Source organism: Cupressus sempervirens, chromosome 2 (genome assembly GCF_028749045.1).
Source record: "Cupressus sempervirens isolate cs-2001-9-10 chromosome 2, ASM2874904v1, whole genome shotgun sequence".
Classification (NCBI taxonomy): domain Eukaryota; kingdom Viridiplantae; phylum Streptophyta; class Pinopsida; order Cupressales; family Cupressaceae; genus Cupressus; species Cupressus sempervirens.
The window spans coordinates 198797053-198816931 of record NC_143119.1 but is presented as its reverse complement, the minus strand read 5'-3'; positions in this window follow the sequence as shown (position 1 = coordinate 198816931).

Here is a 19879-nt window from a genome sequence, read left to right as displayed (position 1 = left end):
AGATTTAATATGGATCGTAGATTCATACCTAACCCTAAGTCTTTGAAATATTTAAAAGAAGGACAAAACCCCATTGTATGCATGGATGAGAGTAGTGTATGGGTAAAATATAGCAAAATTTAGAGGGAAGTGTGAAAATACTTAGAAGAATAGAGCAACATTGTAGTATTTAGTTGGTCAAGAACAAAAATTAGAATATCGAAGAGTGACATATTAGATCAAGCAAGGATCAAGTTAGTCAGAACAGAACAAGGATCTAGAATCAGTAATTGGAGATTGTAGAGCTATCATGTCAAAGACTTTCTAATACTCTCTAGCAATTGTATTAGATAATGGAAATCCTATGGACTTAGGTTGGCCTAGCAGCCATTTGTAAATCCTTTAACAGGGTGACATTCCAAGTGAATGTACTGAAGTCCTTTAACCAAGCCTACTTTTAGCAGGGTAGTGAAATCCTTTAACCAAGTAACTTTTGACATAGTGTAAAGTCTTTAACATGATAGGCCTTTCATAGGGTAGAGCATTGGAAGTGTTCAGATATTGTAACCTTGAATAGTTACACATTATTGTAGCAATATTTTGTGGGTGTCATCCTCACCCCAGTTTTACCTTCTCATTTTGGGTAGTTTTTGGGTTACCAAAATTTGTGTGCTGTCTATTTTCATGCATGTCTTTACTTTCAATTTTAATAGATAGATTGAATGCATGTGAATGGTTTTAGTTAAAAGAATTTAAAAGGGTTAAAGTTAGTTACTTCTAATTCACCCCCTCTCAGAAGTAAATCTTCCCACTTGTTAATTCCAACAATTGGTATCAGAGATGTATTCTCACAAGAAGGAGCCTTACAACTTGGAGAGAAGATCTAGAAGTGGAAGTTTACAAACTTGGGAAGATCATAGAGAATTAGGCAATTGACATACAATTTTCTTTACATGCTTTGGAAGAAGCTAGAGGAGAACTAAGAAAATCTTTAAAAAGAAGAAAAGAGATTGTCATAGTTCAGAATGACACACAATACAAGGAGATTAACACCTAAAATCTATTTTCAAATGGAGATTCCAAAGAGTTTGATGTAGCAATAGAAAACCTGATGGAGAAGAATAGAGCTCAAGCTTGAACAAGAATCATAAACCATGATGCATTGTGAGGTAACTAAATAGAAGAAAAGAGCCATTGAAGACAAGGATATGCTAGAAGATGACAAGAGAAATCTCACCAATAGACTGGAGGAAAAGACAATTGAGTTTGAGAGAATTTCCAACATGCAGCTAGACACCTTGAGCTAGATGATGAATGCACTTTATGAGTTGAATATCAAAGACATTGAGATCTCTACACTGAAGATGCAAAATGAACAATTGCAAAATAACCTGAAAAGAGAAAAGGGGATTGTAAAGAGCTTCAAAAAACCCAATGAGGCAATCAAGTACTTTGAAAAACTACTGAAGTCACCAAGGGCTAACAATGACACTTCAAGACTTGGTTACACTAGCATTAAACAAGGAGAGTCCTCCAAGACTGCAAAAGAAAGGAGTAACAAAGGTAAGAACACTAAGCCTACTTTTCATTTATGTGGTAAAAAGGGACATAATTCTAATGTATGTAGGAGCAAGAATTCCCATCAGCATGATAAGCCTAAGAATGTAAGCTATTGTCACAAGTGCAAAAAGCAAGGACATCAAGCACATGAATACAGGACTAGAACTATTAGAACACCAAAATTTGAAGGTGATTGCTACAATTGCAAGAATTATGGACATAGAACTTTTGATTGTAGATCAAATCCTATGTGGACACCAAATCAGTCAGTACAAGAAAATCATGGCCATCACTATAATTGGGACTACAACACTAGGTATAGATTTCATTATTGTTAGGAATATGGACACATTCCTAAAAATTGCATAAGGACACATTTTAAAGGAAACTACAGTAGATGGTTAAGTCAAAACACATATCTCAGTTGCTTGAAGATTGGTCTTATCAGCAAGAATTGCCCAACAAAGTCAAAGGCACCCAAGTTAGAAGTCAACAAAGGTAAAGAGAAGGTAGATGTTGAACATATTAGAGGACAAATGAACAATACTTGGAAGAAAAAAGATGAGGTTAGCACATCAAATGAAGGGATCACTTCACCTAATAGGTCAAGTGATCACACTTCATAAAACTAAGAAAAATAAGGAATGTGGGACTGATTTACAAAGTTTTATCATGCATCAGTCCTAGAAAAGATAGTACTAAAATTAAGATATCCACATAATTAGAGATGCAAAATTGAAATTCAAAGTTTTTACCAGTGTTGCTGAGCTATCCTTAGATGCTGAGAAAATGTCAGTATATGTCGAGCTACTAGTAGAAGCTAAGTGTTTGGTCATATCCAAGTTGATAATGGAAGCTAAGTGAAGAAGAAATCTAGTTGGAGCTGAGTGATGAAAAGGCAATGGAAGCCAAGTTATGTTGAAATCCTTAAGGAGCTGAGCATACAATTGTACATGCACTTAGCATTTAATGCTATGTTTTGAAGAGTATAAGCTCATTTTTTTGATCATTTCTTGTCATTTGAATGTAGAGCAAGAATGAAAAGAGCACATAAGTGATTGACAAACAACAATTAAAGTTTTTGCACAGATTTTGACAAAGATCAAGCACAGTTTTCATCAATCTAAGGTATTCCTCAAGTGCCAAGTTGCATAGTTATAAATTTTAATATCTTTTGAAACCCTAAATTTGCAATATGGATTCTAGTTCTAAAAACCCCAAGGAAGGTTTCAAGGTTCAGTTAGTTAGCAACGAGGTTAAACAACTAGATCTTAGGACAATTCTAGAAGTTGCATATAAGAATGACCCTTTAGGCGCACTATCCATTATTTAACTCAAAGTTGTAATGGTGCAAGATGTCAGGAAATGTTGCAATTGCAAGGTAGGTGCAATAGGAGATTTGGAGATTTATTAAACATATGATAAACTATGTGAAAATGGAGTGCTAAAAGAAAATTTTTAGATAGTTGAAAGAAAGGGCTTAACTCGTGCCCTAGTTTTCCCCACATTTTTCAAAAAAAAAAAGGATAAGAATTGTCCTAAGAGGAATATATAATTGTTGTTTATGGCTAGAGGGAGGACCTACCAAAATAACAAAGAGAATCGTGCATAGGGTTACAGGTTTTCCAACCCTAGATCTGTACAAGACCATGTGAAGTGATTCTAAAGAAGTTATTGAAAAGAACACCGGGGCAAAATGGAATGAAAGAGGCATGACTATTGATACAATCACAAATCCCCTTCTAGACTTTGTAGTAAGAATCATACATACATATGATCTAGCACAATTGTTATTACAATAGATCATGGAGAATCTGGGAGCAATAAGAAGATCAAAAGGTGCTTAGTGTAAGTTTGGATTAGTTCTGATTTGTATGTTTTTCTATGTTTTGGAAGAATTTCCCTCTTTTGGAAAAATAGATTGGAAATTAGACAAGTCAGCTATTACTCAAATCAATGAGTACATTGAGAAAATGGGAGACAACTTTGAATCTCTAATGACAAGTTACTTTGAGGATTTCAAGAAAACCATGAAGCAAAGACTAAGGATACCAGTTTCCCTGGTGAAACAACACGTCAATGATATTTGTTTCTTAGTTGATATTGCTTATACTTATATCCAAGCAACAATTCCAAGGGTTAGATGGCTAAGACCATTAGGATATGAGTTAAACATTGATGAAGCATCAACAACAATCATAACATTTCTTGTAGAGGAAATTGATAAGGATGTGCAACATTTTGGAACATATTATGTGGTGAGATCCAAGGTAGACATGGAGCTAAAGACTGCCTCCACTTTAAAGGAGAAAGACAAGCTTGTAAAGAAGCTAAAAGAAAAGTTTGAAGAAGGCACTACAGAAGAAGAAGGTGCTAAAACCAAGGGAGATGAAGATGATGATGAAGAGGAACATCAACCTCTTGCATTGACACAAGGCTTAGGTGAAGATGAAGAAAAGGAAGAAGGTGCCGAGGAAGAAGAAGCCAAGGAAGCACTAGCTTAAGCCAAGCCCAAGAAGAGAAAGGTTAAAGCTCAGCCTACAGCCTAGCCTAAAACAAAGAAGGTGACAAAGAAAACCCAAGCCAAGCTAATGATGCCAGTAATAAGAGCCACCATAAGAGCCTCAACTCAAAAGGCCAAGGAACAAGACAAAGAAAATAAGAAGGCTACTAAGCAGACTAGTCCTATATAGAAGAAACCAAGGAGAAAATATGTTGCACAAACAGAGTTAGATGATGAGGAAAGGATAAAATTTGAAGATATCAACCAATTTAGAGTGCTAAACCATACTCCTAAATCCAATATTGATAAAATATGTGATAATGCTAGGAAGAATGCATATTTTTCTGGATTGAAAAAATGTTGATTTTAATAAATTAAGTAGAGAAGATCAAAATAAAGTTGAAGAATTAGTATATGCCATGATGGAAGAATTCAAGAAGACTCCTCTTGAATTATACAATACAATGCCTAAGGAATTATATGAAATTTTTGAAAACAAGTGGCATTATTGTTTAAAAATGGAAAAGGAAATAAGAGAATCCACATTGGCACAAGTAATGCCAGAATTGAGTAAAGGATAAATCACTAAGGCAAACAAGAAATATGGGAGCAAATTTGCACCAAAATATAGAGCCTTTAGCATCTTGTAGAATAAAATTGAAGATGTTGTCCAAAAATCAACAAAGATGTGGAAGTGGATATATGGCTTGACTATTGTCAAGGATGGAGAAGAAGATCCCTTTGAGGGATAGAACATTGAAAATGATAAAGATGCAAATAAGGCTGAGGCTAGTAAGAAAGAAGAAGAAAAAGAACAAGAAAAGGATGAAGGAGAAAAAAAACTAGAAAAAGAAATAGTGGAGGAGGAAACAGAAAAAGAAAAAGAAATGGAAACAGCTAAAGAGGAGCAACAAACTGAACATAATGTACAAGATACAAAATTGCCACCTCCTAGTCCTCCACATATAGCACCTATAGTTATAGTTATTGTAAAGGATGTCTTGAAACTTTTTCTTAGAACATCAACCCCTTAATTGTAGAGGATCTCAAGAAGATCCTTCACCAATCAACACTACAAGCACAACTATGCACAAATCCAGTATTGGTGAGTGTTGATGAGCTAAAAAAAGCTATAGCAGCAATAACTAGGGAGAAGGAAACTACTCAAGAACAATCCTCACAACCTCCCACTATTATAGCAGATCAACCTTAAGAGAAAAAGGTCCAAGACAAAGATGATAACTACTGCTGATGAGCCTACAAAGGAACCAATAGGACAAGATGTTTCTACAGCACAAAAACAAGGTGCACTTCCTCAAATTGTTATAATTGACCAAGGTAGTAGAGGAGAGGAGAAAGAAGTGGAAAAAACCCTTAAGGAGCAAGAGGCAATACAAACTTTGGTAAACTTGCTTACCTCGGAGACTGCTCAGAAGCAGCCGAGCAATGATTCAATGCCATTGAAAATCTCTACACTAGGCTCAAGTGCTACTAAGGTTACAAGGGTACTTCACTATGGAGACCCTAAATTAGATGAAGAAATAGTCATACCAAGCTATGACTCAAAGACAATGAACCTGCAATAGATATATGAAGTGCAAGAGGCACTAGAAAAGAGGAAAAGACAAGAGATACTCAGAAATGTGTATAAGAAGAAGCAAGCACTGGTAGAAATAAAAGAAATATTTCTTGATGCATTCATCTTGTAGACACCTAATGAAACCAAGCCTATATTGGAACAACTGTTAGATATTGTAGAATAGGTGACTAATGAAGACTAGGAAACCAATGTGAAACTCATGGAATGGTTTGAGAAGAAGTTTGAAGGAAAATTTAATGAAAAGATATCAAGTGAAATATCACTTTCATAGGTTGAATTGGCAAAGAAGATTGAAAAAGTGAAAAAGGTACTTGAGAATGTATTCTCATTATACAAAAAGTTGTGTGATTTTTCATACCTCACACAAGAGACGAGCCAAAGAATAATGAGCTTGGAGAGAAATCTAAAGATATCTAGCACTCAATTTCCAAAAGATCCAGCTCAAAGTGAGAAGCATTTTGCTCAAATGCTTAACACAAAGAAAGAACTAGCTATGTTGACAGCAGAGGAGGCCAACATCAAGGCCAAGTTGATGCAAATATAGTCTTCCATAACCCCACATCTGGAAGTACTCCATAAAGAACAAGCCTATGTAGAGAATGTTCTCAAGAAATATCCTAATCTTTCTACTTTGGAAGGAGTTGTTCATCTTGTAGCAGAGACAAAAATCCAACATAAATCATTGGAAATTGCTTTGGATAATTGGGATGCATCTCTCAAGATGATTATGGAGGTCAATAAAACATTTTTGGAAAAATATGGTCTTAATCCTTAGACCCCTTTGACACAAGTATCAAAAAGGGGAAGATGTAGTAAAGGGGGAGAAATAATTAAGATTACAGTTATAGGAAGAGAAATGACACACGAGCTTAGGGGGAGTTACAAAGAGTTACAAAACTTTTGGCGTGTATATATAGTTTTTACAAAAAATTGAGAAGTTATGAAGTTTTGTATATATGCTAAACTGTATGCATATTTTACTCAAAGAGATTAGATTTTGATATACTGCTAAGTATTTTTGACACTCATGTCAAAGTGGGAGATTGTTGAATCTAAGACTAGGTTTTGACTATTTCGTGTCAACACACTTAAGATGTTTACTAAGTTCATGCCGAGCTAGTAACACATACTGAGTGAAATATATATATATATATATATATATATATATATATATGCTGAGTAAATAATTGATGTTGAGATACAATGTATGCTGAGCCAAAGAAGTTAATATGTGCCTAGTGATCTTCAGGTGCCAAGCAATCTTCAAGTGTTGAGCAAAGTATATGCATCGAGTCACTATAGATGTCGAGTGAAAAAAAATTGCTATAGATGCCGAGTGAGTTAGTTTTTCTACATGAGATGAGTATTAGAGGTAGCAAGTGTCGAGTAACATAGATTGGACATAGTTGTTTGTAATTGCACAAACACCTATGTAAGCCATTTTTTGAGTTGACATAGAAGAATCTCAAAGGATATTAAAGATAAGAATGAATCTTTTGCATTTCCTATACAATTAGCATGCAACCATAAGAAAAGTGCAAGGAATGAGTAGGAAATAAAGATTTAATATGGATCGTAGATTCATACCTAACCGTAAGTCTTCAAAATCTTTAAAAGAAGGATGAAACCCCATTGTATGCATGGATGAGAGCAGTGTATGGGTAAACTATAGAAAAATTTAGAGGGTAGTGTGAGAAGACTTAGAAGAATAGAGAAACATTGCATTATTCAGTTGGTCAAAAATAGAAATTAGAATATCAAAGAGTGACATATTAGATCAAGCAAGGATTAGGTTAGTTAGAATAGAACAAGGATATGGAATTAACAATTGGAGATTGCAGAGCTATCAATTCAAAGACTTTCTAATACTCTCTAGAAATTGTATTAGATAATGGAAATCCTATGGACTTAGGTTGGCCTAGCAACCATTTGTAAATCCTTTAATAGGCTGGCATTCCAAGTGAATGTACTAAAGTCCTTTAACCAAACTTACTTTTAGCAGGGTAGTGAGATCCCTTAACTAGGTCACTTTTGACAAAGTGTAAAGTCTTTAATAGGAAAGACCTTTCATAGGGCAGACCATTGGAAGTGGTCAAACATTGTAACCTTGAATAGTTACACATTTTTGCAATGATATTTTGTGGGCATCATCCCCACCCCAAATTTACCTTCTCATTTTGGAGGGTTTCTAGGTTACCAAAATTGGCGTGTTGTCTATTTTCATGCATGTATTTACTTTCAAGTTTAGTAGATAGATTGAATGCATGTGAATGGTTTTAGTTAAAATAATTTAAAAGGGTTAAAGTTAGTTACTTCTAACTCACCCCTCTCCCCTCTCAAAAGTAAATCTTCCCACTTGTTCATTCCAATAGAAACCAAAAATAGGTCCACAAGAAATTTAGGGCACGATTCTTCCAAACATGGATGCACTACAAAAGTACATTGTACATGAAAAAACACTCATCCATTGCAAAAATTCTCCATAGCTGACCGCATGATGGAATTGTCAACAGAGACATAGATAGCCTTACATGAAAGTAAGGTATTGGAAGAGAATTGGGACAAGTCTATGACAATCATTTTGAAGGTACACATTGATTTCTTGTCACATTTTAGTATTAGCTTGGAGATATTATACACCTTTAGCATTTATGTCAAAAAGGGGGTGAAGAAGATTATCTATATAGAGATGGGAAAATATATGCTTATTAATAATGAGGAGAATATTATTGATAAAGGAAGAAGAATATTATGTGCATAAAGAAGATTATCATACTCCAAATATATGTATAGAGGAGAGATATATGCATGGGGAGTAGTTATATTTAGATAAGATACAAGCAAGTAGTAAATATGTTTACAAAATCAAATTTGAAAATTAAAAAAATAAAGTAATTTACTGAGCTATAGCAATAGTAAATCAAAATCAAGTTGAAGAAACAAAATATTGATAAAGGAAGTTTTTGACTTTTAATTTTGAGAAATGTTGACTTTTGGTATGATAAGTGTTTTTGTCACTAATGCCAAAGGGGGAGATTGTTGACATTAAGGTCAATTTCTCTATTAGTGAATTAACACTTAGTTAGGTGGTTACATTACTACCTAGCTTTATAGTTTCTACCAAGCTTATCATTCATCTAGTTGTTAGAGTAATTAGTTGTTTTCACTTATTGATTAAATCACTTTGATTTAATTAAATAAGTTTCCTATTACTCTAGTTTTCTTAAGCTATCTCGTAGGTGCATATAATTAATATTTTACATTAATTATAATGTGCAACCTAGCTTTTTAAGGCTTTAGGTTACCCTTTTTGGGTTTTGATCTCCTTTATAAGGATTGATCTCTTTGTAATTCTTTGAATCCATTGAATAATATTTTTCTTCATTTGAATACAATTTTGCATGTTTTTTAGATCAAACCCTTGCCTCTTCTTGTCTTTTTCTTCTCTATGATAGGTTTTGTACATGCAAGTATTCTTGGGCTTCATGGATTTGATTGGAAAATTCACTCAAATCCTTCATGGTATTAGAGTCAGATCCACTGTAGCTTGTTTGGTATTTGGAGAAAAAGGGAGAACAAGGGTTTGGCAGATAAGATCTAGTAATTTTTTGAGTATTTTCTGAGAAAATAGGGGGTCACCAATTTTTGGAGTAGTTTGAGGCCAAATGGATAACACCGATGGATTTAGAAGGTGTCAAAACCTCCATTTCCATATAAAATTTGTCTGATTTGGACAACATTGATCTGGGATGCAAATTCTTTTTGCTAGGTAGGGCCATACGACCCTTGGCATGCACTCCGAGGAAAAAAATTTAAAAATTCACAACAAAATTTGGTTTTGCTCAATTTTCAGCTGTGGCAGTTAGCAAACCATAGTGGAACTGCTAGCAGTTACTACTGTGGTCACCGTTGGCAGCCACTACGAGCGGTTAATGCTGGTGGTCTACCAGTGGCCCGCAGTGGCTCCACCAGTGGGCCTCGTCATGGCCCCACTACAGCTCTGCCCCATGGTGGCCCTCCACGCTCCTGCCACCCTAGCCATCGCTTCACCAGTGGTGCGAAGGTGGCCATTTTAAAAAAATAACAATTATTTTTTATAAATTTTTTTTTCCTTGCATTTCGGAAGCCTTTTTGGTTTTTTCTCCATAACTTGAGCATACAGACTTTTTTTTAAATCAGAAAAATGCACTGAAAAGCTGTTTTCAAGATGAAGATATTGATATAGGTATTTTTGATGTAGTTTGGTTGCTTATTTTGGCAGTTAAAGCTGGATGTTCTATTTTGCACTTCGGGAGGCGTATCTTGAGCATTTGATCTCTGATTTGGGACTTCTTTATATCATTGGAAAGATATTTTTGTTCTCTTTTCAATGATGCTAGTTGTTATTATAGATTCTACTCTAGGAACATTCTATTTATTCTTCTATGTTTTTGCATTCTGGTGGATATCCTAGCTAATTCAGGTCTGAGGATTGATTTTGTTGCTTTAGTTGCTTCATTTTGGGCTATACTATCTTTTGTATTAGTCTTATATCTTTTTTGATCATTGTTTCTGATTAGATAAATAGGTTTTATGGGGACCCTGAAACCCAAGAGTTAATACAAAAACAAGGTTGATAATAAGCATGAAAAGCCTAGCCAAAAGAGTTCAAGATCAAAGATTGATAATAAGCCCAAGGCCTTGCCTAAATACAAAGATCAAAGAAAAGATCGGGAACAGAAACAACTTAGAAATGATAAAGGCAAAAGCCCTGACAAAAAGCCAAAAAATAGATTGAGACAAAAGAACAGGTAGTGGATTAGTCCTCGTTCTTTCTCTCTAGGTCTTGCATGGCCTAAGCAGCCTAATAGGCCATCTAGTTCTCCTCAGCCTCTTGTTGGTGCGCCCTTTGATCCTCCTAGTCCTGACCATTATTGATGTTATCCTTTGCAGTGTTGACTTCCAGTCTAGCTTTTTCCTTGTCTTTTCGTTTCTCTTCTTCCTTCATAACTTTGTCTTTGATCCAACCAGTTAAAGACATAATGTTGTTGTTAATGGAGCTTAGCAGTGAAATCATCTGGTTCGAGAGATTATGATTGTAGATTTCAAGGTTGTTAATCCTTCTCTCTGCCAAGCTAAGCCTCTCACTGTTGCCATCTCTATTATCAAATTTCACTCCATTCCTATTATCCTTCATATGACCCACCTGCTCTTTGACCTCCTCCAGGTCATGGAAAAGCCACTTGATTGACCTGAAGTTATCAATCATACTATTGCGGGCATTGTTCAAGAGGTTCAACCCAGATTCCCTTGCATTATTCAAAATAGCCACAATCATCGGGTCAATAAGTTCTTCAAGCCGCTCCTCTTGTTGGTTCTTCACAAGGACCTACGGGTTCATGGCCTCTCTAAAAATGCCCATTTTTGACGTCCTAAAATTAAAGTTTTTCCAAGCTTTCCTCCTATCTTTAACCTACACCTCCCTACCCTCAGTCTTAGAACCCATTTTTTGCTTCTCTGGTTGGGCTTGAGTATGGATAGGAGAAAGAGGCACAAAGACATATCCCATTCTTGCTGCAATCTCTCATCCTCTAGACCCTCCCTCTTGCATTTCTTCCCTCCTCGGTCTTCCTTATTTTCCTCCTGCATCTCCTTTTCCTCCTCTTTTGTCTCCACATCCTCCTCATCATCGCTCTCAACCTTCACATCCTTCACAGGTTGCTTCTACCCATGAGCCCTAGGGCTTTTCTTACTTGGGGTAATGGAAGAAGGAAAATTCTTGACCTAAAGGGTGACAATTTTATCAGTGGAAGAAATCCCACCATCCTCAGAGCTAAAGCACTAAATATCATCTGAGTTTGAAGAGAAGCTAGAGCTTCCAGAGGGCACATTCTCTGTTTGAGGGGGGGGCATTACTTATAGTCTGAGCCTTAAAGTGCTCATAAATGAGCAAAAAAATTTATTAACCCTTGGTTGTAAGCACTACAGGCAAGAAGCCCCACTATTTCACCAAGGGTCAATGGAAAAACATTCTCAATTAAGATCCACAGTAGAGAATGGCCTTGTGGGGACTTGAACCTTGGTTGTAGGCCCTATAGGAAAGAAGCCCCACCATTTCACCAAAGGGAGAAGCCCATTTTTTTATCATTGTTGGTATCATTTGTAAGCATATTTTTGGAAACGTGCTGAGATAAAGTGCCACTCTCTGCATTTTGGGATCATTTTCATCATTGTGATTCTTTATACTTGCACTATTTTATAAAATTCTAGGGAGGGATAGTTGATTGTCATTTAGGCCCTCTTCCTTTATCAAGTAATTGTCCCTTCCATGACATTAGCCCTATGATGTGTCAGTGACACGTGCCTTTATAGGTGTTTTTACCTCACTCTCAATGTGTCTAGTTCCTTTGTTGTAGGATTTTTTTGTCCCATCTTTTCAGTTGCCTATCACCTCACCCTTGTCTACATTAAGGGAGGGTTATATCTAGTTGGTTCTAATGCTTCCTTGGTTCAATGGTTCACTAGTGTGAGCTATGTATTTAGTACTTGATCCTATATACTAGGTGATTGCAGTGGTTGGCTACCTATGTATTTCGATGAGATGGATCATCTACCATCTAGACAATCTTGGTTTATGCCTTTTATTTTTATGGAGGTTCTACAGATCAGTAGTTTCTTTTTGAAAAAGTTTAGTGACTTCTTCATGCTTAAGTGGTTCTCTTCATGATCTCTCTTTGTTCCTATCTTTTGGAACATTCTTTGCTATCTCTTTTTGGAGTAGGGTTTGTCCCATGTGGTTTTCTCTATTTCTCTATTTCATAGAGATTTTGTTTTGATTGGGTACCTGATCAGGCCTTATTGCTAGGACCCATTTTTCTACTTTCATAGCTATGCTAGGTTAGCTTACCTCCTAATCTTCACTTAAGGGGGGTGTTAGAGTAATTAGTTGTTTCAATTATTAATTAAATCACTTTGATTTAATTAAATAAGTTTCCTATTACTCTAGTTTTCTTAAGCTATCTCATAGGTGCATATAATTAATATTTTATATTAATTATAATGTGGAACCTAGCTTTTTTAGGCTTTAGGTTACCCTTTTCAAGTTTCAATCTCGTTTATAAGGATTGATCTCTTTGTAATTCTTTGAATCCGTGGAATAATATTTTTTTTCATCTAAATATAATTTTGCATGTTTTTTAGATCAAACCCTTGCCTCTTCTTATCTTTTTCTTCTCCATGAAAGGTTTTGTAAATGCAAGTATTCTTGGGCTCATGGATTTGATTGGCATATTTGCTCAAGTCCTACACTAGCAGTGTAAACCAAGTGTTTTAGTTTCTACCAGGCTAATTTCTCAGAGTGTAGTTCATGTCACGATTCATAGTGTCTACCAAGAATCTAAGATAGTTTATAGTACAACCCAAGCATAATATAGTCTACCAAACTATCCAGTTGAAATGATGAAGAACTTAGTTTTAGCCAAGCTCTATAGTGTTAACCAAGTTCTATAGTGTCTACTAAGCTCACAATGTTAACAAAGTGAATCCAGTTTTGACCAAGTCATGCATTGTCAACTAAGTGATTCTACATCTACTAAGTTTCTTAGTGTTCCCTAAGTCATATAGTTTTGACTAAATTTGTGCTACTCAAAGTGATTAGTGTGGACTGAGCTTCAACTTCAACCAAGTGCCAGAGTATGCCAAGTGTTTACCAATTGTCAGAACATCATTGGTTTTATCTTCTAAACTCGAGTTACAACAATGAGCTAACTTTGTGAATTATGATGAATTTGGTATTGTAGCTAACTCTAGTAAGTAGTTAATTAGATAGATATAAATGTAATATATTTTATCATATCTAGATATTTAATTATGTATGAGTATGTGAAGAAGTAAGAGTATATGTGTTTGAATTAAAGAAGGCTACAACAAATATATGGTACAACAAATGCTTATCTATAATAGTTGGGTGATCATTGCAATTCAAGGAATCTGATTTAGCAAATCATCATTGTAGATTAGAGATCAGCCACTAATTCATTCTAATAGGTGCATCAATCAAATCCTTTAATTGGGTGTACTTAATATTCTTTTGCAAAATCTCCTTATATAGTGCATACTTCACTGTATGTTTAGAAATCCTTTAACAAGGTGGACCTAATAGTCCTTATTTCTCCTAACAGGGCATCTCACCAAAAGTGGTCAATTATAAGCCTTAACAAGCCAACTTTATACTACAGTACTAAAGCTTTTGGGTATCATTGTCACCCCAGTTTTACTTTCAAATTGGAAGGCTACTAGGTCACCATATCTTGTATCAAAGTGTTATGAATGTTTTATTTCCTTCATTCCTTCATGCATGCAATTAGACCATACTAATATATGAAGGATTAGTTGGTGAAGTAAGTTAAAGTTTTATTGGTTCTTGATTCACACCTCCCCTCTTAGTAACCTAACCTACCTTATATTTCCAACACACGTCATATTTTGATTTGACATTCCATGTTGTTATAAACAATCAATTGAGTTGCTATGTAAAAGAAAAGTTATTCCATCAACAACTTGATGTGCTAGAGTGTGCTCACATGATCAACTACCTCCATTTTCCTTTTGCACTTTATTCTATTCAAAATATACCTTTATCTTGGCCTTTATGGTGGTGAATCCACATGATTTGAATCTTCAGTGGGAATATAAATTTTAACCCACTCTTCAAATTTATCATCTATTGGCCACATATGGTTTAGGATTTGATTTGCTACCTACCTATATCAGTTATATTTAACTATGGGTTGAGTAACCTCTTTCTCAAAATTCTCATAGAATATCTTGAAAGATATGCACTCTTGAAAAAGTGTCATATCCATGTTCTCTTCTATTCTTTTCACCATGTTACTTACCTTGGTGATGGCTTCAGTTCTCCAAGAAGAAAACTCTTTGATATTTTTATCCTCATCCAAAATATGTGGCACCAAAGTATCTCAAAAACCTTCTATTAAGTCTTTTAATTCAACCATTTTATTCTCAATAACATCAAGCAATACAGAGAAGTTTCTAAGTGGCTTGACAAATTTTACTATAGCCATAGCATTTAGGGGAGGATTAGGATCTATTCTTACACACAACTCAATTTTTCTCATTTTCTCAATCCTATGTATGCATTTCGAACACTAATATATTTGATGTCAATTTTCAACCTTTATTTTTGATCAAGGCCTTTTTTGGCTTGTAAAATTCTTTTTTGTTTTGTTAATGAGCCCAATTTAGTTAAAAGTTTGACCAAATTGGGCTCATAATTTCATAACCAAAATAAAAGAAAAAGGGAAGAGATATTTTCACTATTTGTGAGGTTTGGATGTGTGCATGCATGTGAGATACTTAGTTGAGGTGAGTATCTTTTTTAAGACATCAATGGGCCACATTTGCTGCACATTTACCTTTTACCTTGACTTTTTCCTACAGATTTTTTCATTGATGAGATTTTGAGGAATGAGATTCAACCATTGCATTTTTTAGCCCTAAACAAACATACACTCAATTTGTTATTTGAAATAGGAATTTTTTATATTATATATGATTAACCTTAGCTAACTTAGTTGCATACACATAAAAGAAATAGCATTAACAAAAGTGACACCAAGATTTAACGTGAAAACCCAATTTGGGAAAAACCACCAATTGCAACTAGTTACTAATTTTCACTCTTTTGAAGTAAGCCCTATTAGGAGCCAACCCTGTTAATGTCACAAAATACACTATTAGGTGTGACCCTATTAGAGGATTTAACCACCCTATTAGGAGTGGCCTTTTTAGAGGTCTTTAATTTCAATCTAGAAATGCCACCTTGTTAGAGGATTTACAAATAGCTACTAAGCCAACTTTGTTAATAAATATAGATCCCTAATATAGTGATTAGAGAGTAACAATGAGATGCCCTAATTTTTGATGCAATTGAATTACTAATTATAGCTATCTATTTTGTCTTGTATACTTCATCCTTTCTAATCAAATGTATCTTTGCAGCTCCACAAGGATATTCTGCTTATCCCTCTAATTTTCTTCCTATAAGCATCTTTAATTATTCTCTTCACTTGCACACTTTTAATCCCCAACTTGACCTTATATTTATATCATACACATTGTCAAGTGATCTTGAATACTCTTTATAATAATTTATATTCATCTCCTTAGTTGGCTAGAACCAATGGACAAAATTATTGAATTCAATATGCCAAAACAAGAAAATCCTTCATTAGCCAACCGTGCTTAGAAGACACTAACTCAAAAATGATTTTCTTGTGTTAACCAAGTGAGCTTGGTTAACATTACATTTTCAAAAAGTTCCTTTAGTAATTTAGTGAGCTTGGTTAACATTGTTTCCATCCAACTTTTCCTTTATTAATTGAGTGAGTTTAGTTAACACTCAACTTCTATGAACTTCTCTTTGTTGCCTAAGTGAACTTGATTAACACTGCCTTATGAAGTTGGAAAACTCTAGAATGCTCGGTAGACACATGAAACTATCTTTAATGTCTAAGTGAGCTTCATATATAATAACTAGTAAAGATATGCCATTTTGTGTAACATCAAAGACAATACACAATTAATCAATTATTTTCAACAGTCTCCCTCTTTGGCTTTGATGAAAACAAAACATGTCATAATTGTAATACCCCAAAATTGGCACATTGCCATGTTAACCAATTATAGTCTATTTGATCAACCCTAAAGTCCTACGTCACTAAAAAAATTTGATTTTGATTCTTGATACTTGATTTAATTGTTAGATATAGAAAACCCTAATTTGTATTAATCACACTATTTATTTAATTCCTAAAGTATTGCATCGAATTAGCTACATTAAACCTATTAACTAGATTTAATTTAATTTAAAGCATTCATGATTTGGTAAAATTAAATTATATCCTAAAGTTAATATACTAATGAATTAAATTTATTTAATTTAATAATGTTCTTATTTTAATTGTTGGGTTTAATTACTCAATTAATTAAAATATGCATTTATGAGGTCATATATCACTTTATTAAATTAAATAATATCTTTGAATCTTCTCTTTAGTTCTAAAATGGAAACTCTAAGTGAACTATCTCTTGAATTGGAATTAATTTAGTTAACTTGTTCTCACACTTATGTGAAGGTCAGTTAACTACTCATCACACTCAAGTTTGAAATAGTTAACTCCAGCTACACAAGGAAGCTTCCATCTTGACTAAATCTCATCTCCAATCCTAGCCCTTGATCTAGGTTGATCTCAATCATTGATTGATTTTAGGAATTCTATTTGAGAGGCTTCTAATTCCTCGTATAGAAGTTGAATGTTTATTGCATTGAACTTATGTTGGAATTTACATTCATTTAGCTCATATTTTCATAGTGCTCATAATTTTTAGTAACTTAATATCATTTAGCTCAAAATAATGCATACATGTAGATTAAATGCTCTTTCTTATTCTTAGATTAATACTTGCACTTCATATAGATTAATTACACTTTCATTTAGCTTCATAAATCCTTCGTTCTAGAGGTTTGGCTGCCTGCTTCTCAATCTGAGAGCAAGGAAAAATCCTTCTAGTTAAAAGGAAATAGGTCATGCTGATTAGGTTACTAGGATGAACAATTCAATGTTCATTCTAGGATGATCTCTCAAGTAAAGACAATGTTGAAGTGTGTGTGAGAATTTGAGGCCCACTATTCATGCATACAATAATACAATAAAATTTTATAGCAAGAATTAAGTAAGGAACATATCCTTAGTTTCATTTTGATTCTCATCTATGAGAACTCCCTCTATTAGTGTGAACTCCCTCTAACTTTAGTTTCTCCCACTATCAGCAACTTCTTCCTTCAACATCTTTTTCTTATAGCAAACTCTCCTTATTTGATATCAAACCAAGTTCACCATCTTCAGACAAAATTTCTATGAAATGAAAAAAACTTTCCTCTTTGACATCTCATGCTGAAGAAAATATTTAGTGAATATCAATGTACCTCATGTACTAATTCATATGCAATATGCTCTTTTCAATACTACATCAACTGACTGATCTTCAATATGCTCTAGTTGATGGATCATTAAACTTTATCTAGTGAGCTTTAGATAGAGGAATGACCCTTAACTTACCTCTTAGATACAAAAATGCATCCTTAGGTAATGGCTTAGTGAACATGTCTGCAATTTTTTCTTTAGTAATCACATATTCCAATCTTACATCTTTATCTTGCAACAATTTTCTTAGAAAATGATATTTTATAGCAATGTGCTTGGTTTTGGTATGCATTATAGGATTCTTTGATATATTAATTACACTAGTGTGATCATAGAAGATAACCATTAGATCCTTGATCTCTACCTTCATACATGCCAACAATTATTTGAACTACACAACATTGGAGAAATTAACTGCTACCTCTAGTGGGGTGACATGGCTATGTGATGTGCACACATGCATATAAGTTGGGGGACAAAGGTTTTGCATTCTCTACCATTTATGGTTTTAGGGATAGAGCATATTTTTTTATTGAGTGTTAAAATTGTCCAAATTTGTCAAAACAAACTGAAATTCAAGACTCCCCGCATCCCTCTGAGTTGCCTTGTCCTTGGTTGGATTGCATTTGACTACTGCTTGTTTCCTATGCCTTTTTGAAAGAAAACCTGTCTTGTTTAAAACCAAATTGCTATTTAACAACTTGAAAACCAACATTGCTACCTATTTGAAATTTGTCCAAACAACCAACAATCTATCCAAAAGAGTTTGAAATCTTTAAAATCTCTTCAAAATTTAGTCTCTATGTTAGTTTGTTCCCTATTTTCACACCCATTTTTGCAAAATTTTGCACAAGAAACTTTTGGTCAGTATTTCTTCACATGTCCCTTTCCAATTTTTTGTGTATCCCTATACAAATCTCCATGTGAGATCTTGTAGATTTATCATTTTTGGTCAGAATCCAACCTTTTGTCAAGGTATGTGTAGGATCATGGTGTACCAAACTATGGCCTTAAGTGGCAGTGAAAAATCAGCAAATCAAGTTTATGTCAACTTGACACATAATTTTGAAGTGGTTATGGACTTTATATCAAATAGTTGTAAGAAAATAATATGTAAGAAATTGAATGTAGTTTCTAAACTACTAGGCCTTATCAAGAGAAAAAAATAACTAATTGGTCAAAAGCTTGAATTTTAATGTAGTACTAAGAAAATTTTAGGGCGAAAGTAAAAAGTAGGTGTATGTCTGACCACCTTAATCAAAATCAAATCATAATATTTTTTTAATATAATTAGAGATATGAAAAGTAGACTCATGTTCAGATGTGACACATATTTTTTAGTTATTTTATTCAAAATAAATAATTAAATATGAATTTTCTATCAAAACTTTTTCAAAAAAAAAATCCCATGTCTGACCACCCTAACTAACAGAAAATTTTACCAAATTAATTTTTTTTTCTTATACTAGGCGAAGTATAGAATGTGACGCAACTTTTAGATTTAAAAAATGTTATACCATTTGAAAGTTATAGCTATTTTTCAATCAGTATGTCAATCAACACTTTATAATAATCTTCATTGATAATTAACTAATAAATACTTATCGAACTCAGAATTTGACAAAAAATATATTGAAGGAATCTAGAGAGTGATATTAAAAAACTCTTTTCGTTTTATTCAATTTCGATCAAAATAACATTGTCAGACAGCTACCCGAAGTTCGAGTATCACCAAAACCCTCTTCACACACATCTTTTAGGTTGACCGGGTAGGCTTGGTAAATACCAAGCCTAATTGGATATCCAATATGCTGCGGTTGAAAAATTTCAAATCCCAACCCATTTTGGAGGGAAAATTGGGTTTAAATGTTATAGCTTATGATTTATAAATTATTTCACTTATAATACTATGTAAAGACATATTTTAATATTATATATATATATATATATATATATATATATATATATATATATATAATAACATAATGTAAAGATATAAGATATAATCTAGTAATATATAATAATATATTATGTTAATCTTATTACAATCTATAAATATAATTTATATTATTATTATTTTTACTAAATATAATAACATAATTTATATATATATATATATATATATAAAATACGTATTATATATTATTATATTAATATATATGTTATTAATATATATAATAACGTAATATTTTCATTAAATATAATATGTATTAAATATATTATTATATTAATTTGTATGTTATTAATATATAT